The sequence below is a fragment of the Aulostomus chinensis genome, chromosome 1 (genome assembly GCF_037954235.1).
Source record: "Aulostomus chinensis isolate RoL2024-O1b breed Wild chromosome 1, RoL_Achi_v1.0, whole genome shotgun sequence".
In the NCBI taxonomy this organism is placed as follows: domain Eukaryota; kingdom Metazoa; phylum Chordata; class Actinopteri; order Syngnathiformes; family Aulostomidae; genus Aulostomus; species Aulostomus chinensis.
In genome coordinates this window covers 3,538,168-3,560,823 of record NC_141320.1, presented here as the reverse complement: position 1 = coordinate 3,560,823, position 22,656 = coordinate 3,538,168, and the positions used below count along the sequence as shown (strand labels likewise).

At 40.6% G+C, this 22,656-nt stretch overlaps 5 non-coding genes and 1 gene segment (V, D, J or C); all 6 read left to right on the top strand.

Moving 5' to 3' along the window:
* LOC147270010 (Ig kappa chain V-III region MOPC 63-like) overlaps positions 1–22,656 on the top strand; it is a 495,635-nt gene that overhangs the window by 187,194 nt on the left and 285,785 nt on the right.
* On the top strand, positions 19,145–19,308 carry LOC147270029 (U1 spliceosomal RNA). Its single transcript, XR_015116615.1, has one exon. It is a non-coding gene; the product is annotated as a U1 spliceosomal RNA (small nuclear RNA).
* Positions 19,895–20,085, top strand: LOC147270028 (U2 spliceosomal RNA). Its single transcript, XR_015116437.1, has one exon. It is a non-coding gene; the product is annotated as a U2 spliceosomal RNA (small nuclear RNA).
* Positions 20,628–20,791, top strand: LOC147270027 (U1 spliceosomal RNA). The gene has a single exon (XR_015116600.1). It is a non-coding gene; the product is annotated as a U1 spliceosomal RNA (small nuclear RNA).
* LOC147270026 (U2 spliceosomal RNA) lies at positions 21,378–21,568 on the top strand. Its single transcript, XR_015117264.1, has one exon. It is a non-coding gene; the product is annotated as a U2 spliceosomal RNA (small nuclear RNA).
* Positions 22,344–22,507, top strand: LOC147270025 (U1 spliceosomal RNA). The gene has a single exon (XR_015116905.1). It is a non-coding gene; the product is annotated as a U1 spliceosomal RNA (small nuclear RNA).

Below are 22,656 nucleotides of genomic sequence, written 5' to 3'. Positions count from 1 at the left end.
TTTTGAGATTTTTACCAATTCTTCTGACATCACTGTCGCATTATTTTGAGGTTCGTAGCAACTCTTCCTAATGACTGTCACCATCACTTTGAGGTTATTCGAAACACTTACTACATTACTGTAAGCATCACTGAGTTGATTAGCAACTATCACTACATTACTCTTAGCATCATTTTGAGTTATTTAGCAATTCTTCAGACATCATTGTCGCAATATTTTGAGGTTCGTAGCAACTTTTACGACATCACTGTCACAATATTTTGAGGTTCGTAGCAACTCTTACTACAATACTGTTGCATTATTTTGAGGTTCGTAGCAACTCTTAGTACATGACTGTCAGCATCACTTTGAGGTTATTCGAAACATTCACTCCATTACTGTTAGCAACATTTTGAGTTCATGAGCAATTCTCACGACATCACTGTAGCATCAAATTGAGTTCATTAGCAACTCTTACTAAATGACTGTCAGCATCACTTTGAGGTTGTTTGAAACTCTTACTACATTACTGTAAGCATCACTGAGTTTCTTAGCAACTATCACTACATTACTGTTCGCATCATCTTGAGTTCATTAGCAATTCTTCCGACATCACTGTCACAATATTTTGAGGTTCGTAGCAACACTTTCCACATGACTGTCAGCATCACTTTGAGGTTATTAGAAAGTTTCACTCCATTACTGTTAGCATTATTTTGAGTTGTTGAGCAATTCTCACGACATCACTGTAGCATTAAATTGAGTTCATTAGCAACTCTTACTAAATGACTGACAGCATCACTTTTAGGTTGTTCGAAACACTTACTACATTACTTTAAGCATCACTGAGTTTCTTAGCAACTATCACTACATTACTGTTAGCATCATCTTGAGTTCATTAGCAATTCTTCCGACATCACTGTCGCAATATTTTGACGTTCGTAGCAACTTTTACTACATTACTGTCGCATTATTTTGAGGTTCGTAGCATCTCTTACTACATGACTGTCAGCATCACTTTGAGGTTATTCGAAACTTTCACTCCATTACTGTTAGCATCATCTTGAGTTCATTAGCAATTCTTCCGACATCACTGTCGCAATATTTTGACGTTCGTAGCAACTTTTACTACATTACTGTCGCAATATTTTGACATTCGTAGCAACTTTTACTACATTACTGTCGCATTATTTTGAGGTTCGTAGCAACTCTTACGACACAACTGTCAGCATCACTTTGAGGTTATTCGAAATTTTCACTCCATTACTGTTACCATCATTTTGAGTTCATTAGCAATTCTTACTACATCACTGTCGCATCATTTTGAGATCATTAGCAATTCTTCTGACATCACTGTCGAATTATTTTGAGGTTCGTAGCAACTCTTAGTACATTGCTGTCAGCATCACTTTGAGTTTTTTAGCAACTATCACTACATTACTGTTCGCATCATTTTGAGTTTATGAGCAATTCTCACGACATCACTGTCGCAATATTTTGAGGTTCGTAGCAACTTTTACTACATTACTGTCGCATTATTTTGAGTTTCGTAGCAACTCTTACTAAATGACTGTCAGCATCACTTTGAGGTTATTAGAAAGTTTCACTCCATTACTGTTAGCATTATTTTGAGTTGTTGAGCAATTCTCACGACATCACTGTAGCATTAAATTGAGTTCATTAGCAACTCTTACTAAATGACTGACAGCATCACTTTTAGGTTGTTCGAAACACTTACTACATTACTTTAAGCATCACTGAGTTTCTTAGCAACTATCACTACATTACTGTTGGCATCATCTTGAGATCATTAGCAATTCTTCCGACATCACTGTTGCATTATTTTGAGGTTCGTAGCAACTTTTACTACATTACTGTCGCATTATTTTGAGGTTCGTAGCAACTCTTACTACATGACTGTCAGCATCACTTTGAGGTTATTCGAAATTTTCACTCCATTACTGTTAGCATCATTTTGAGTTCATTAGCAATTCTTACTACATCACTGTCACATTATTTTGAGGTTCGTAGCAACTCTTACTACATTATTGTTGCATTATTTTAAGGTTCGTAGCAACTCTTACTACATTACTGTCAGCATCACTTTGAGTTTTTTAGCAACTATCACTACATTACTGTTCGCATCATTTTGATTTGTTGAGCAATTCTCATGACATCACTGTAGCATTAAATTGAGTTCATTAGCAACTCTTACGAAATGACTGACAGCATCACTTTAAGGTTGTTCGAAACACTTACTACATGACTGTAAGCATCACTGAGTTAATTAGCAACTATCACTACATTACTGTTAGCATCATTTTGAGTTCATTAGCAATTCTTCCGACATCACTGTCGCAATATTTTGAGGTTCGTAGCAACTTTTACTACATCACTGTCGCATTATTTTGAGGTTCGTAGCAACTCTTACTACATTACTGTCGCATTATTTTGAGGTTCGTAGCAACTCTTAGTACATGACTGTCATCATCACTTTGAGGTTATTCGAAACAATTACTACATAACTGTTAGCATCATCTTTAGTTCATTAGCAATTCTTACTACATCACTGTCGCATCATTTTGAGATCATTAGCTATTCTTCTGACATCACTGTCACATTATTTTGAGGTTCGTAGAAACTCTTACTACATTATTGTTGCATTATTTTAAGGTTCGTAGCAACTCTTACTCCATGACTGTCAGCATCACTTTGAGATTATTCGAAACTTTCACTCCATTACTTTTAGCATCATTTTGAGTTCATTAGCAATTCTTACTATATCACTGTCGCATCATTTTGAGATCATTCGCAATTCTTCTGACATCACTGTCACATTATTTTGAGGTTCGTAGCAACTCTTACTACATTACTGTCAGCATCACTTTGAGTTTTTTAGCAACTATCACTACATTACTGTTAGCATCATTTTGAGTTCATTAGCAATTCTTCCGACATCACTGTCGCAATATTTTGAGGTTCGTAGCAACTTTTACTACATTACTGTCGCATTATTTTGAGTTTCGTAGCAACTCTTACTAAATGACTGTCAGCATCACTTTGAGGTTGTTCGAAACTCTTACTACATTACTGTAAGCATCACTGAGTTTCTTAGCAACTATCACTACATTACTGTTCGCATCATCTTGAGTTCATTAGCAATTCTTCCGACATCACTGTCGCAATATTTTGAGGTTCGTAGCAACTTTTACTACATTACTGTCGCATTATTTTGAGGTTCGTAGCAACACTTACTACATGACTGTCAGCATCACTTTGAGGTTATTAGAAAGTTTCACTCCATTACTGTTAGCATTATTTTGAGTTGTTGAGCAATTCTCACGACATCACTGTAGCATTAAATTGAGTTCATTAGCAACTCTTACTAAATGACTGACAGCATCACTTTTAGGTTGTTCGAAACACTTACTACATTACTTTAAGCATCACTGAGTTTCTTAGCAACTATCACTACATTACTGTTGGCATCATCTTGAGATCATTAGCAATTCTTCCGACATCACTGTCGCATTATTTTGAGGTTCGTAGCAACTCTTAGTACATGACTGTCAGCATCACTTTGAGGTTATTCGAAACATTCACTCCATTACTGTTAGCATCATTTTGAGTTCATGAGCAATTCTCACGACATCACTGTAGCATTAAATTGAGTTCATGAGCAACTCTTACTAAATGACCGTCAGCATCACTTTGAGATTGTTCGAAACTCTGACTACATTACTTTTAGCATCACTGAGTTTCTTAGCAAGTATCACTACATTACTGTTAGCATCATCTTGAGTTCATTAGCAATTCTTCCGACATCACTGTCGCAATATTTAGAGGTTCGTAGCAACTTTTACTACATTACTGTCGCATTATTTTGAGGTTCGTAGCAACTCTTACTACATGACTGTCAGCATCACTTTGAGGTTATTCGAAATTTTCACTCCATTACTGTTAGCATCATTTTGAGTTCATTAGCAATTCTTACTACATCACTGTCACATTATTTTGAGGTTCGTAGCAACTCTTACTACATTATTGTTGCATTATTTTAAGGTTCGTAGCAACTCTTACTACATTACTGTCAGCATCACTTTGAGTTTTTTAGCAACTATCACTACATTACTGTTAGCATCATTTTGATTTGTTGAGCAATTCTCATGACATCACTGTAGCATTAAATTGAGTTCATTAGCAACTCTTACGAAATGACTGACAGCATCACTTTAAGGTTGTTCGAAACACTTACTACATGACTGTAAGCATCACTGAGTTAATTAGCAACTATCACTACATTACTGTTAGCATCATTTTGAGTTCATTAGCAATTCTTCCGACATCACTGTCGCAATATTTTGAGGTTCGTAGCAACTTTTACTACATCACTGTCGCATTATTTTGAGGTTCGTAGCAACTCTTACTACATTACTGTCGCATTATTTTGAGGTTCGTAGCAACTCTTAGTACATGACTGTCATCATCACTTTGAGGTTATTCGAAACAATTACTACATAACTGTTAGCATCATCTTTAGTTCATTAGCAATTCTTACTACATCACTGTCGCATCATTTTGAGATCATTAGCTATTCTTCTGACATCACTGTCACATTATTTTGAGGTTCGTAGAAACTCTTACTACATTATTGTTGCATTATTTTAAGGTTCGTAGCAACTCTTACTCCATGACTGTCAGCATCACTTTGAGATTATTCGAAACTTTCACTCCATTACTTTTAGCATCATTTTGAGTTCATTAGCAATTCTTACTATATCACTGTCGCATCATTTTGAGATCATTCGCAATTCTTCTGACATCACTGTCACATTATTTTGAGGTTCGTAGCAACTCTTACTACATTACTGTCAGCATCACTTTGAGTTTTTTAGCAACTATCACTACATTACTGTTAGCATCATTTTGAGTTCATTAGCAATTCTTCCGACATCACTGTCGCAATATTTTGAGGTTCGTAGCAACTTTTACTACATTACTGTCGCATTATTTTGAGTTTCGTAGCAACTCTTACTAAATGACTGTCAGCATCACTTTGAGGTTGTTCGAAACTCTTACTACATTACTGTAAGCATCACTGAGTTTCTTAGCAACTATCACTACATTACTGTTCGCATCATCTTGAGTTCATTAGCAATTCTTCCGACATCACTGTCGCAATATTTTGAGGTTCGTAGCAACTTTTACTACATTACTGTCGCATTATTTTGAGGTTCGTAGCAACACTTACTACATGACTGTCAGCATCACTTTGAGGTTATTAGAAAGTTTCACTCCATTACTGTTAGCATTATTTTGAGTTGTTGAGCAATTCTCACGACATCACTGTAGCATTAAATTGAGTTCATTAGCAACTCTTACTAAATGACTGACAGCATCACTTTTAGGTTGTTCGAAACACTTACTACATTACTTTAAGCATCACTGAGTTTCTTAGCAACTATCACTACATTACTGTTGGCATCATCTTGAGATCATTAGCAATTCTTCCGACATCACTGTCGCATTATTTTGAGGTTCGTAGCAACTCTTAGTACATGACTGTCAGCATCACTTTGAGGTTATTCGAAACATTCACTCCATTACTGTTAGCATCATTTTGAGTTCATGAGCAATTCTCACGACATCACTGTAGCATTAAATTGAGTTCATGAGCAACTCTTACTAAATGACCGTCAGCATCACTTTGAGATTGTTCGAAACTCTGACTACATTACTTTTAGCATCACTGAGTTTCTTAGCAAGTATCACTACATTACTGTTAGCATCATCTTGAGTTCATTAGCAATTCTTCCGACATCACTGTCGCAATATTTAGAGGTTCGTAGCAACTTTTACTACATTACTGTCGCATTATTTTGAGGTTCGTAGCAACTCTTACTACATGACTGTCAGCATCACTTTGAGGTTATTCGAAATTTTCACTCCATTACTGTTAGCATCATTTTGAGTTCATTAGCAATTCTTACTACATCACTGTCACATTATTTTGAGGTTCGTAGCAACTCTTACTACATTATTGTTGCATTATTTTAAGGTTCGTAGCAACTCTTACTACATTACTGTCAGCATCACTTTGAGTTTTTTAGCAACTATCACTACATTACTGTTAGCATCATTTTGATTTGTTGAGCAATTCTCATGACATCACTGTAGCATTAAATTGAGTTCATTAGCAACTCTTACTAAATGACTGACAGCATCACTTTAAGGTTGTTCGAAACACTTACTACATGACTGTAAGCATCACTGAGTTAATTAGCAACTATCACTACATTACTGTTAGCATCATTTTGAGTTCATTAGCAATTCTTCCGACATCACTGTCGCAATATTTTGAGGTTCGTAGCAACTTTTACTACATTACTGTCGCATTATTTTGAGTTTCGTAGAAACTCTTACTACATGACTTTCAGCATCACTTTGAGATTATTCGAAACTTTCACTCCATTACTTTTAGCATCATTTTGAGTTCATTAGCAATTCTTACTATATCACTGTCGCATCATTTTGAGATCATTAGCAATTCTTCTGACATCACTGTCACATTATTTTGAGGTTCGTAGCAACTCTTACTACATTACTGTCAGCATCACTTTGAGTTTTTTAGCAACTATCACTACATTACTGTTAGCATCATTTTGAGTTCATCAGCAATTCTTCCGACATCACTGTCGCAATATTTTGAGGTTCGTAGCAACTTTTACTACATTACTGTCGCATTATTTTGAGTTTCGTAGCAACTCTTACTAAATGACTGTCAGCATCACTTTGAGGTTGTTCGAAACTCTTACTACATTACTGTAAGCATCACTGAGTTTCTTAGCAACTATCACTACATTACTGTTCGCATCATCTTGAGTTCATTAGCAATTCTTCCGACATCACTGTCGCAATATTATGAGGTTCGTAGCAACTTTTACTACATTACTGTCGCATTATTTTGAGGTTCGTAGCAACACTTACTACATGACTGTCAGCATCACTTTGAGGTTATTAGAAAGTTTCACTCCATTACTGTTAGCATTATTTTGAGTTGTTGAGCAATTCTCACGACATCACTGTAGCATTAAATTGAGTTCATTAGCAACTCTTACTAAATGACTGACAGCATCACTTTTAGGTTGTTCGAAACACTTACTACATTACTTTAAGCATCACTGAGTTTCTTAGCAACTATCACTACATTACTGTTAGCATCATCTTGAGTTCATTAGCAATTCTTCCGACATCACTGTCGCAATATTTTGACGTTCGTAGCAACTTTTACTACATTACTGTCGCATTATTTTGAGGTTCGTAGCATCTCTTACTACATGACTGTCAGCATCACTTTGAGGTTATTCGAAACTTTCACTCCATTACTGTTAGCATCATCTTGAGTTCATTAGCAATTCTTCCGACATCACTGTCGGAATATTTTGACGTTCGTAGCAACTTTTACTACATTACTGTCGCAATATTTTGACGTTCGTAGCAACTTTTACTACATTACTGTCGCAATATTTTGACGTTCGTAGCAACTTTTACTACATTACTGTCGCATTATTTTGAGGTTCGTAGCAACTCTTACTACATGACTGTCAGCATCACTTTGAGGTTATTCGAAATTTTCACTCCATTACTGTTAGCATCATTTTGAGTTCATTAGCAATTCTTACTACATCAATGTCGCATCATTTTGAGATCATTAGCAATTCTTCTGACATCACTGTCGCATTATTTTGAGGTTCGTAGCAACTCTTAGTACATTACTGTCTGCATCACTTTGAGTTTTTTAGCAACTATCACTGCATTACTGTTCGCATCCTTTTGAGTTAATGAGCAATTCTCACGACATCACTGTAGCATCATTTTGAGTTCATTAGCAATTCTTACGACATCACTGTCGCATCATTTTGAGATCATTAGCAATTCTTCCGACATCACTCTCGCATTTTATTGAGGTTCGTAGCAACTCTTACGACACAACTGTCAGCATCACTTTGAGGTTATTCGAAACACTTACTACATTACTGTAAGCATCACTGACTTGATTAGCAACTATCACTACATTACTTTTTGCATCATTTTGAGTTCATTAGCAATTCTTCCGACATCACTGTCGCAATATTTTGAGGTTCGTAGCAACTCTCACTTCATCACTTTCAGCATCATTTTGAGGATAGTAGCAACTCTCACGACATCACTGTAAGCATCATTTTTAGGTTAGTAGCAACTCTCACGACATCACTCTTGCATCATTTTGAGGTCGGTCACAACTCTCACCACATCACTGTAGCATCATTTCTTAGGTACATAGCAACTTTCACAACATCACTTTAGCATCATTTTGAGATTAGTAGCAACTCTCACCACATCACTCTAGCATCATTTTGAGGTCGGTAACAATTCTCACCACATCACTGTAGCATCATTTCTTAGGTACATAGCAACTGTCACAACATCACTTTAGCATCATTTTGAGATTAGTAGCAACTCTCACTACATCACAGTGGCATCATTTCTTAGGTTTGTAGCGACTCTCACCACATCACTGTAGCATCATTTTGAGGTTCGTAGAAACTCTCACGACATCACTTTCAGCATCATTTTGAGATTAGTAGCAACTCTCACCATATAACTTTAGCATCATTTTGAGGATAGTAGCAACTCTCACGACATTACTGGAGCCTCATTTTTAGGTTTTTAGCAACTATCACTACATCACTGTGGCATCATTTCTTAGGTTTGTAGCAACTCTCATTACATCACTGTAGCATCATTTTGAGGTTCGAAGAAACTCTCACGACATCACTGTCAGTATCATTTTAAGGTTAGCAGCAAGTCTCACTACATGACTGTCACCATCATTTTGAGGTTAGTAGCAACTCTCACCACATCACTGTAGCATCATTTCTTAGGTTAGTAGCAACTCTCATTACATCACTTTAGCATCATTTTGAGATTAGTAGCAACTCTCACCCCATCACTGTGGCATCATTTCTTAGGTTAGTAGCAACTCTCATTACATCACTGTCAGCATCATTTTGAGGTTTTTAGCAACTCTCACTACATGACTGTAGCATCATTTTTTAGGTTAGTAGCAACTCTCACCACATCACTGTGGCATCATTTTAAGGTTTTAAGCAACTCTTACTGCATCACTGGAGGATCATTTTGAGATTTGAAGCAACTCTCAACACATCACTTTAGCATCATTTCTTAGATTAGTAGCAACTCTCACTACATAACTGCAGCATCATTTTGAGGTTTTTAGCAACTCTTCCTACATCACTGTAGCATCATTTTGAGGATAGTAGCAAATCTCACTTCATGACTGTCAGCATCATTTTGAGGTTCGTAGCAACTCTTACTACATCACTGGAGCATCATTTTGAGTTTTTTGAAACTATTACCACATCACTGTCACATCATTTTGAGATTTTTAGCAACTGTCACGACATCACTGTAGCATCATTTGGAGGATAGTAGCAACTGTCACTACATGACTGTCAGCATCATTTTTAAAGGTTTTAAGCAACTCTTACTGCATCACTGGAGCATCATTTTGAGGTTTTTAGTCAACCGAATACATTACTGTAGCATCATTTTGAGGATCGTAGCAACTCTCACTACATCACTGTCGCATCATTTTGAGGTTTTTAGCAACCTAATACATTACTGTAGCATCATTTTGAGGATCATAGCAACTCTCTCTACATCACTGTAGAATCATTTTGAGGTTCGTAGCAACTCTCACCACATCACTGTAGCATCATTTCTTAAGTAAGTAGCAACTCTCATTACATCACTTTGGCATGATTTTGAAATTACTATCAACTCTTACCACATCACTGTAGCATCATTTTGAGGTTCTTAACAACTCTCACTACATTACTGTCAGCATCATTTTGAGGTTTTAAGCAACTCTTACTGCATCACTGGAGCATCATTTTGAGGTCCGTAGCAACTCTCACTACATCACTGTAGCATCATTTGAGATTTTAAGCAACTCTTACTACATCACTGTAGCATCATTTGGAGGATAGAAGCAACTCTCACCACATCACTGGAGCATCATTTTGAGGTTCGTAGCAACTCTCACCACATTACTGTCAGCATCATTTTGAGGTCTTTTGCAACTCTCACAACATCACTGTCGCATCATTTTAAGATTTTAAGAAACTCTCACCACATCACTGTAGCATCATTTTGAGATTTGAAGCAACTCTCACTACATCACTTTAGCATCATTTCTTCGATGAGTAGCAACTCTCACTGTATCACTGTAGCATCATTTTGAGGTTTTTAGCAACTCTCACTACATCACTGTAGCATCATTTTGAGGGTCGTAGCAACTCTCACTACATTACTGACAGCATCATTTTGATTTTTTTTTTCAACTCTCACCACATCACTTTAGCATCATTTTGAGATTTTTAGCAACTCTTACCACATTACTGTCGCATCATTTTTAGGTTCGGAGCAACTCTCACTACATTACTGGTGCATCATTTTGAGGTTCGTGGCAACTCTCACTACATCACTGTAGCATCATTTTGAGGATTTTAGCAACTCTCACCACATCACTTTAGCATCATTTTGAGATTTTTAGCAACACTTACAACATTACTGTAGCATTATTGAGGTTCGTAGCAAGTCTCACTTCATTACTTACAGCATCATTTTGAGATTTTTAGCAACTCTTACCACATCACTGGAGCATCATTTTGACGTTCGTAGCAACTCTCACTACATCACTGTAGCATCATTTTGAGGTTTTAGCAACCTAATACATTACTGTAGCATCATTTTGAGGATCGTAGCAACTCTCTCTACATCGCTGTTGCATCATTTGAGATTTTAAGCAACTCTCACTACATCACTGTAGCATCATTTGGAGGATAGTAGCAACTCTCACCACATCACTGGAGCATCATTTTGAGGTTCGTAGCAACTCTCACTATATCACTTTAGCATCATTTTGAGATTTTTAGCAACTCTCACCACATTACTGTCAGCATCATTTTGAGGTCTTTCGCAAGTCTTACCACATCACTGTCGCATCATTTTGAGATTTTAAGAAACTCTCACCACATCACTGTAGAATCATTTTGAGGTTTTAAGCAACTCTTACTGCATCACTGGAGCATCATTTTCAGGTCCGTAGCAACTCTCACTACATCACTGTAGCATCATTTTGAGGTTTTAAGCAACTCTCACCACATTACTGTTGCATCATTTTGAGCTTCGTAGCAACTCTCACTACATTACTGTAGCATCATTTTGAGGTTCGTGGCAACTCTCACTACATCCTGTAGCATCATTTTGAGGATTTTAGCAACTCTCCCCCCATCACTTTCACATCATTTTTAGATTTTTAGTAACTCCTACTACATTACTGTAGCATCATTTTGAGGTTCGTAGCAACTCTCACTACATCACTGGAGCATCATTTTGAGGTTCGTAGCAACTCTCACTACATTACTGACAGCATCATTTGAGGTTTTGAGCAACTCTCATCACATCACTTTCGCATCATTATGAGATTTTTAGCAATTCTCACCACATCACTGTAGCATCATTTTGAGGATAGTAGCAAATCTCACTTCATGACTGTCAGCATCATTTTGAGGTTCGTAGCAACTCTGACTACATCACTGGAGCATCATTTTGAGTTTTTTGAAACTATTACCACATCACTGTCACATCATTTTGAGATTTTAAGCAACTCTCACTACATCATTGTAGCATCATTTGAAGGATAGTAGCAACTCTCACCACATCACTGTCGCATCATTTTGAGATTTTAAGCAACTCTCACTACATGACTGTCAGCATCATTTTAAGGTTTTAAGCAAATCTTACTGCATCACTTTAGCATCATTTTGAGATTAGTAGCAACTCTCACCCCATCACTGTGGCATCATTTCTTAGGTTAGTAGCAACTCTCATTGCATCACTGTCAGCATCATTTTGAGGTTTTTAGCAACTCTCACTACATGACTGTAGCATCATTTTTTAGGTTAGTAGCAACTCTCACCACATCACTGTGGCATCATTTTAAGGTTTTAAGCAACTCTTACTGCATCACTGGAGCATCACTTTGAGGTTTTTAGTCAACCGAATACATTACTGTAGCATCATTTTGAGGATCGTAGCAACTCTCACTCCATCACTGTAGCATCATTTTGAGGTTTTTAGCAACCTAATACATTACTGTAGCATCATTTTGAGGATCGTAGCAACTCTCACTACATCACTGTAGAATCATTTTGAGGTTCGTAGCAACTCTCACCACATTACTGTAGCATCATTTTGAGGTTCGTAGCAACTCTCACCACATCACTGTAGCATCATTTCTTAAGTAAGTAGCCACTCTCATTACATCACTTTGGCATGATTTTGAAATTACTATCAACTCTCACCACATCACTGTAGCATCATTTTGATGTCATGAGCAACTCTTACTACATCACTGTAGCATCATTTTGAGGTTTTTAGCAACTCTCATTACATCACTTTAGCATCATTTTGACATTAGTTGCAACTCTCACTACAACACTGTAGCATCATTTCTTAGGTTCGTAGCATCTCTCATTACATCACTTGATTATCATTTCTTATGTGAGAAGAAACTCTCACTACATCACTGTAGCTTTATTTTCAGTTAAGAAGAAACTCTCACTACATCACTGTAGCTTTATTTTCAGTTAAGAAGAAACTCTCACTACATTACTGTAGCTTTATTTTCAGTTAAGAAGAAACTCTCACTACATTACTGTAAGCATCAATTTGAGGATAGTGTCAACTCTTACTTCATCACTGCATCATTTTGAGGTTCGTAGCAACTCTCACTCCATGACTTTAGCATCAATTTTTAGGTTTTAAGCAACTCTCACTACATTACTGTCAGCATCATTTTGAGCATCCTAGTAACTCTCACTACATCACTGTCGCATCATTTCTTAGGTTCGGAGCAACTCTCATTACATCACTTTAGCATCATTTTTAAATTAGTAGCAACTGTCATTACATCACTTGAGCATCATTTTGAGGTTCGTAGAACTCTCACCACATCAGTGTAACATCATTTTGAGGTTAGTAGCAACTCTCACTACATCACTGAAGAATCATTTTGAGAATAGTTGAAACTCTCACTACATCACTGTAGCCTTATTTTGAGTTTAGCAGAAACTCTCACTACATTACTGTCAGCATCATTTTGAGGTTTTTAGCAACTCTCACCACATCACTGGAGCATCATTTCTTAGGGTAGTAGCAACTCTTACTACATCACTGAAGCATCATTTTGAGGATAGTAGTAACTCTTACTACACCACTGTCGAATCATTTAAAGGTTCGTAGCAATTCTCACTACATTACTGTCAGCATCATTTTGAGGTTCGTAGAACTCTCACCACATCACTGTAGCATCCTTTCTTAGGTTAGTAGCAAGTCTCATTACATCACTTCAGCATCATTTTGAGGTTCGTAGCAACTCTCATGACATCACTATCAGCATCATTTTGAGGTTAGTCGCAACTCTCACTACATTATTGTGGCATCATTTTGAGGTTTTTCGCAACTCTCACTACATCACTGTAGCATCATTTGTTTGGTTAGTGGCAATTCTTATTACATCACTGTAGCATCATTTGAGCATCGTAGCAACTCTCACGACATTACTGTTGCATCATCTTGCGGTTTTTAGCAACTCTCACCACATCACTGCAGCATCATTTCTTAGGTTTTTAGCAACTCTCACTACATCACTGTAGCATCATTTTTAGGTGAGTTGCAACTCTCAATACATTACTGTAATCATCATTTTGAGGTTTTTAGCAACTCTCACCACATCACAGTGGCATCATTTCTTAGGTTAGTAGCAACTCTCATTACATCACTGTCAGCATCATTTTGAGATTAGTAGCAACTCTCACTACATCACTGTAGCATCATTTTGAGGATTTTTGAAACTCCCACTTCATGAGTGTCAGCATCATTTTGAGATTAGTAGCAACTCTCACTACATCACTGTAGCATCAGTTTGAGGTTTTTAGCAACTCTCACTATATCACTATCAGCATCATTTTGAGGTTGGTAGCAACTCTCACTACATCACTGTAGCATTATTTTGAGTTAACAGAAACTCACACTACATTACTGTCAGTATCATTTTTAGGTTTTTAGCAACTCTCACTAAATGACTTTAGCATCATTTTGAGGTTCGTAGCAGCTCTCATGACATCACTTTGGCATCATTTTGAGGTTTGTAGCAACTCTCACTACATTACTGTAGCTTTATTTTGAGTTAAGCAGAAACTGTCACTACACTACTGTCAGTGTCATTTTTAGGGTTTTAGCAACTCTCACTACATCACTGTAGCATTATTTTGAGATAAGTAGCAACTCTCACTACATCACTGAAGCATCATTTTGAGATTTTTAGCAACTCTCACCACATCACTGTAGCATCATTCATAGATTTTAAGCAACTCTCACTACATAACTGTAGCATCATTTTGAGGATAGTAGCAACTCTCACTACATCACTGTAGCATCATTTGGAGGATAGTAGCAACTCTCACTACATCACTGTAGCATCATTTGGAGGATAGTAGCAACTCTCACTAAATGACTGTCAGCATCATTTTAAGGTTTCAAGCAACTTTTACTGCATCACTGGAGCATGATTTTGAGGTTAGTAGCAACTCTCACTACATCACTGTAGCATCATTTTGAGGTTTTTAGCAACTCTCACTACATTACTGTAGCATCATTTTGAGGTTTTTCGCAACTCTCACCACATCACTGTAGCATCATTTTGAGGTTCGTAGCAACTCTCACTACATTACTGTTAGCATCATTTTGAGGTTCGTAGCAACTCTCACTACATTACTGTAGCATCATTTTGAGGTTCGTAGCAACTCTCACCACATCACTGTAGCATCATTTTGAGGTTCGTAGCAACTCTCACTACATTACTGACAGCATCATTTTGAGGTTTTTAGCAATTCTCACTACATTACTGTAGCATCATTTTGAGGTTTTAAGTAACTCTCACTACATTGCTGTAGCATCATTTTGAGGTTTTTAGCAACTCTCACCACATCACTGAAGAATCATTTTGAGATTTTTAGCAACTCTTACTATTTCACTGTAGCATCATTTTGAGGAAAGTAGCAACTCTCACTTCATGACTGTCAGCATCATTTTAAGGTTTGAAGCAACTCTCACTACATCACTGGAGCATCATTTTGAGGTTTTTAGCAACTCTCACAACATCACTGAAGCATCATTTTGAGATTTTTAGCAACTCTTACGATTTCACTGTAGCATCATTTTGAGCTTCGTAGCAACTCTCACTACATCACTGTAGCATCATTTTGAGGTTTTAAGCAACTCTCACTAAATCACTGTTGCATCATTTCTTAGGTTTGTAGCAATTCTTTTTACATCACTGGAGCATCATGTCTTAGATTAGTAGCAACTCTCACTACATTACTGGAGCATCATATTGAGGTTCGTAGTGTCACGTCCCCATGGTCACGGGCATGGGGGCGTTGCATTATTTTTGACTTCCTTCCCTTCTCAGGTTCGAGCTTCATGGGGCGGAGCTGCTGACTAATTGGGAGCACCTGGGCCCGGCGTCTCCCAGCTATAAAGCAGGCGATCAACCTGGCCGGTTGTCTCTCGCTCACTCCTCCTGGCCCACGTCGGAGCGATGGTTGTGTTTCTTGAGTTATGTCTTGTTTAGTTCTCTGCATCCATCACACCGCACACATACACCCCCTGTACACTCATGCACACACTCGCACTCACCACTGACACTACTGATAACCACACTCCACTGTACGTTATGGTTTGCCTTGTGTTGATTTTGCGTTACTAATAATAAATTATTAGTTGTGTTTCACGTTTAGTCTGCGTCTCCCTCCTTCGATGTCACGATTTCTGAGCCGGGTCGTGACAGAAGCAACTCTCACCACATCACTGTCGCAATATTTTGAGATTTTAAGCAACTCTCAGTACATCACTGGAGCATCATTTTGAGGTTCATCGAAACTCTCACTACATAACTGTAGCATCATTTGGAGGATAGTAGCAACTCTCACTACATGACTGTCAGCATCATTTTAAGGTTTTAAGCAACTCTCAGTACATCACTGGAGCATCATTTTGAGGTTCATCGAAACTCTCACTACATCACTGTAGCATCATTTTGAGGATAGTAGCAACTCTCACCACATCACTTTCGCATCATTTATTAGGTTAGAAGCAACTCTCATGACATCACTTTCGCATCTTTTTGAAATTAGTAGATACTCTCATTACATCACTGTCAGCATCATTTTGAGTTCATTATTATCATTGAGGTTATTCGAATCTTTCACTGCATTACTGTTAGCATTATTTTGATTTCATTAGCAATTCTTACGACATCTCTGTCGCATTATTTTGAGGTTATTAGCAACTCTTCCTACATCCCTGTAGCATTGTTTTTGAGGTCGTTAGCAACTCTTCCTACATCACTGTAGCATTTTTTGAGGTTATTCGCAAATCTTACGACATCACTCTCAGCATCATTTTGAGATCATTAGTAACTTTAATTACATCACTGTAGCATCGTTTTGAGGTTCGTAGCAAATATTACTAATTACTATTACTAAGACTGTCAGCATCACTTTGAGGTTATTCGAAACTTTCACTACATTACTGTCAGCATCACTTTCAGTTTGTTAGCAATCCTGAGAACATCACGGTAGCATCATTTTGAGGTTCGTCGCAACTATTACTACAATAATGTCAGTATTATTTTGAGTTTATTAGCAATTCTTACGACATCAGTTTCGCATTATTTTGAGTTTTTTAGCAACTCTTACTAGATTACCGTCAGCATCATTTTGAGTTCATTAGCAATTCTTACAACATCACTGTCGCATCATTTTGAGTTCATTAGCAATTCTTACGACATCACTGTCGCATCATTTTGAGGTTATTAGCAACTATTACTACATTACTGTCAGCATCACTGAGTTTATTAGCATCTATCACCACGTGACTGTTAGCATCGTTTTGAGTTCAATAGCAATTCTTACGACATCACTGTCATCATCATTTTTAGGTTACTCGCAGCTCTAACCACATGACTGTCAGCATCACTTTGAGGTTATTCGAAACTTTCACTACATTACTGTTAGTATCATTTTGAGTTTATTAGCAATTCTTACGACATCACAGTAGCATTATTTTGAGTTTCGTAGCAACTCTTACTACATGACTGTCAGCATCACTTTGAGGTTATTCGAAACACTTACTACATTGCTGTAAGCATCACTGAGTTGATTAGCAACTATCACTACATTACAGTTAGCATCATTTTAAGTTCATTAGCAATTCTTCCGACATCACTTTCAGCATCATTTTGAGGTTATTACCAATTCTTCTGACATCACTGTCGCATTATTTTGAGGTTGTTAGCAACTCTTACTACATTACTGTTGCATTATTTTAAGCAACTCTTTCTAACTGACTGTCAGCATCACTTTGAGGTTGTTCGAAACACTGACTACATTACTTTAAGCATCACTGAGTTAATTAGCAACTATCACTACATTACTGTTAACATCATTTTGAGTTCATTAGCAATTCTTCCGACATCACTGTCGCAATATTTTGAGGTTCGTAGCAACTTTTACTACATTACTATCAGCATCACTTTTAGGTTATTCAAAACTTTCACTCCATTACTGTTAGCATCATTTTGAGTTCATTAGCAATTCTTACTACATCACTGTCGCATCATTTTGAGATCATTAGCAATTCTTCCGACATCACTATCGCATTATTTTGAGGTTCGTAGCAACTCTTTCTACTTTACTGTTGCATTATTTTGACGTTATTAGCAGCTCTCACTACATTACTGTCAGAATCATTTTGAGGTTATTAGCAGCTCTCACTAGATTACTGTCAGCATCATTTTGAGTTCATTAGCAATTCTTACTACATTACTGTTGCATTATTTTGAGGTTAGTAGCAACTCTTACTACATGACTGTCAGCATCACTTTGAGGTTGTTTGAAACACTTACTACATTACTGTAAGCATCACTGAGTTTATTATCAACTATCACGACATTACTGTTAGCATCATTTTGAGTTTATTAGCAATTCTTACGACATCACTGTATTATCAATTTGAGGTTAGTTTCAACTTTTCCAAAATTACCGTCAGCATCATTTTGAGTTCATTAGCAATTCTTCCGACATCACTGTCGCATTATTTTTAGATTATTAGCAATTCTTCCGACATCATTGTCGCATTATTTTGAAGTTCATAGAAACTCTTACTACATGACTGTCAGCATTACTTTGAGGTTATTCGAAACTTTCACAACATTACTTTTAGCATCATTTTGAGTTCATTAGCAATTCTAATGCGGCTCGAGGCCACGCTGGTTCATCGAGCGACAAGGTGAGCCTTGAAAACGGCATCGGCCGAGCTTCCCGGGCTTTGGATACCCTGGTGAATTCCCCAAATGTGGGAGTCTCAACTGCATAATTTCTGACAGTGGGGGACTGCGTCCGCGCAGTGTTTCCAGGAGTGGTGTAATGCCCTGCATTTCTCGTCGGAAATAAAACAAGCCTCCGCCAGGCACTCGCTCACCTGCTCCACCCAAAGCCGGACCAGGGTTCTCCTCCTGCACTGCAGCTTTTCCTCAGCCTGCGGCCGCAATGGCCTTCCAGGAACGGTGCGGGCCCCTCCCCTTTAGTCAGGAGCAAATCCCGTGCTCTTCAGGCCAACTCTCGAGTTCTGCACATGAGGCCGGGGCTGGATTTCCGCCCGCGCTGCCGCTGGGCGTCAAGTTGTGGCTCCGTTTGCACTCCAGATAAGGATGGAGGTCCGCTGACGGCACTGCTCTCGGAGCCTTTCCCAAAAGGCTTTGGAATGCACTCTGAAAGACCTGAACCTTCAATGTGCCTGAGCTTCCCGGGCTTGGGATATCCGACATCCGGCATCGTTGTGAGAAACAAAGGGGGCTGCGCACGCGGCAGATTGGCACAAGGTAGGAAAGATCAGGCGCTGTGTCGGCCTCCCTGCCTGTCAGTCAGAAGGCTGTGTCCCTGGAGCTCATGTCTGTTCCTAAGCTCAGCGAGTCATACTTACCTGGCAGGGGAGATACCATGATCAGCAAGGTGGTTCTCCCCGGGTGAGGCTCAGCCATTGCACTGGGGCTGTGCTGACCCTGGTGAATTCCCCAAATGTGGGAATCTCAACTGCATAATTTCTGACAGTGGGGGACTGCGTCCGCGCTCTCCCCTGTGATCGTGTGAAAAAAGGAAAGAAAGAAAGAAAGGCCGACCACGGCGGCAACAACAACTACGGTGACCGCCTGTCCCGGCCAGTTGGCGGTCTCCTCTTGTGCTGGCCAGCCTGAGGAGACCGCGGAGGACGTAGCCTCGATGAGCTCCCAGTATCTCTCACACCTTCCAGCCCTGAATGAAGAGGGCAGGGTTTCTGCCACATTTAGTTGAGGGTCATGGTATCTGACAAGCCCTGAGCTCAGGACAATACATCCACGGCTCGTCTTCGCAGTAAGTGGAATGATACCAGAGAATTCATGCGTGGGAGGAGATCAACTTGGAAAACCCCGACTCCAGGATGAGTCGCTGGCTTGTGGCTTTGAACACCGCTTAGTTTTTCTTTGAGTCGCCCCACTAGCATAGCAGGGTGAAGGCACCGATTGCCTTTGCTTTGGATAGCAGTGGGGACAACCAGTGTGCCAGATGTAGTGTTTATGGCACTGCATTTTGTGTCGCCACCCAAAATGTTGCAGTTCCTGCCCACAGCCGCGGCCGGGATTGGCTGTACCGGGGGTGCTGACTCTCACGTCGGGTGGCTGACGGGCATCGCTTCTCGGCCTTTTGGCTAAGATAAAATGTAGTATCTGTTCTTATCAGTTTAATATCTGGTACGTTCCCTATCCGGGAACCATATATTAAATTGCTTTTTGGAACAGGGAGATGGCTCGGGAGCTTGCTCCGTCCTTTCCACGCATCAACCTGGTATTGCAGTGTTTCCAGGAGTGGTGCAATGCCCCGCATTTCTCGTCGGAAATAAAACAAGCCTCCGCCAGGCACTCGCTCACCTGCTCCACCCAAAGCCGGACCAGGGTTCTCCTCCTGCACTGCAGCTTTTCCTCAGCCTGCGGCCGCAATGGCCTTCCAGGAATAGTGCGGGCCCCTCCCCTTTTGTCAGGAGCAAATCCCGTGCTCTTCAGGCCAACTCTCGAGTGCTGCACATGAGGCCGGGGCTGGATTTCCGCCCGCGCTGCCGCTGGGCGTCAAGTTGTGGCTCCGTTTGCACTCCAGATAAGGATGGAGGTCCGCTGACGGCACTGCTCTCGGAGCCTTTCCCAAAAGGCTTTGGAATGCACTCTGAAAGACCTGAACCTTCAATGTGCCTGAGCTTCCCGGGCTTGGGATATCCGACATCCGGCATCGTTGTGAGAAACAAAGGGGGCTGCGCACGCGGCAGATTGGCACAAGGTAGGAAAGATCAGGCGCTGTGTCGGCCTCCCTGCCTGTCAGTCAGAAGGCTGTGTCCCTGGAGCTCATGTCTGTTCCTAAGCTCAGCGAGTCATACTTACCTGGCAGGGGAGATACCATGATCAGCAAGGTGGTTCTCCCCGGGTGAGGCTCAGCCATTGCACTGGGGCTGTGCTGACCCTGGTGAATTCCCCAAATGTGGGAATCTCAACTGCATAATTTCTGACAGTGGGGGACTGCGTCCGCGCTCTCCCCTGTGATCGTGTGAAAAAAGGAAAGAAAGAAAGAAAGGCCGACCACGGCGGCAACAACAACAACGGTGACCGCCTGTCCCGGCCAGTTGGCGGTCTCCTCTTGTGCTGGCCAGCCTGAGGAGACCGCGGAGGACGTAGCCTCGATGAGCTCCCAGTATCTCTCACACCTTCCAGCCCTAAATGAAGAGGGCAGGGTTTCTGCCACATTTAGTTGAGGGTCATGGTATCTGACAAGCCCTGAGCTCAGGACAATACATCCACGGCTCGTCTTCGCAGTAAGTGGAATGATACCAGAGAATTCATGCGTGGGAGGAGATCAACTTGGAAAACCCCGACTCCAGGATGAGTCGCTGGCTTGTGGCTTTGAACACCGCTTTGTTTTACTTTGAGTCGCCCCACTAGCATAGCAGGGTGAAGGCACCGATTGCCTTTGCTTTGGATAGCAGTGGGGACAACCAGTGTGCCAGATGTAGTGTTTATGGCACTGCATTTTGTGTCGCCACCCAAAATGTTGCAGTTCCTGCCCACAGCCGCGGCCGGGATTGGCTGTACCGGGGGTGCTGGCTCTCACGTCGGGTGGCTGACAGGCATCGCTTCTCGGCCTTTTGGCTAAGATCAAGTGTAGTATCTGTTCTTATCAGTTTAATATCTGGTACGTTCCCTATCCGGGAACCATATATTAAATATCTTTTTGGAACAGGGAGATGGAGCGGGAGCTTGCTCCGTCCTTTCCACGCATCAACCTGGTATTGCAGTGTTTCCAGGAGTGGTGCAATGCCCCGCATTTCTCTTCGGAAATAAAACAAGCCTCCCCCAGGCACTCGCTCACCTGCTCCACCCAAAGCCGGACCAGGGTTCTCCTCCTGCACTGCAGCTTTTCCTCAGCCTGCGGCCGCAATGGCCTTCCAGGAACAGTGCGGGCCCCTCCCCTTTTGTCAGGAGCAAATCCCGTGCTCTTCAGGCCAACTCTCGAGTGCTGCACATGAGGCCGGGGCTGGATTTCCGCCCGCGCTGCCGCTGGGCGTCAAGTTGTGGCTCCGTTTGCACTCCAGATAAGGATGGAGGTCCGCTGACGGCACTGCTCTCGGAGCCTTTCCCAAAAGGCTTTGGAATGCACTCTGAAAGACCTGAACCTTCAATGTGCCTGTTTTGCCCAGAGATGGGTTGTGAACTTGATGTTGAAATGTGAAACCCCAGCTTGCTGCCTTCAGTCTTTCGGAATTGGGCCGCTTGCGTTGACAGCTCTCATGGTCGCGACGCTCCATCCAAGGGTGAAAGCGGACGGAGATTGTTTTTTTTACTGCGAGGCACGATGCGTGCGGTTAGAGGCCACGCTGGTGCCCCCAGCGAGAAGGTGAGCCTTGAAAACGGCATCGGTCGAGCTTCCCGGGCTTGGGATATCCGACATCCGACATCGTTGTGAGAAACAAAGGGGGCTGCGCACGCGGCAGATTGGCACAAGGTAGGAAAGATCAGGCGCTGTGTCGGCCTCCCTGCCTGTCAGTCAGAAGGCTGTGTCCCTGGAGCTCATGTCTGTTCCTAAGCTCAGCGAGTCATACTTACCTGGCAGGGGAGATACCATGATCAGCAAGGTGGTTCTCCCCGGGTGAGGCTCAGCCATTGCACTGGGGCTGTGCTGACCCTGGTGAATTCCCCAAATGTGGGAATCTCAACTGCATAATTTCTGACAGTGGGGGACTGCATCCGCGCTCTCCCCTGTGATCGTGTGAAAAAAAGAAAGAAAGAAAGAAAGGCCGACCACGGCGGCAACAACAACAACGGTGACCGCCTGTCCCGGCCAGTTGGCGGTCTCCTCTTGTGCTGGCATGCCTGAGGAGACCGTGGAGGACGTAGCCTCGATGAGCTCC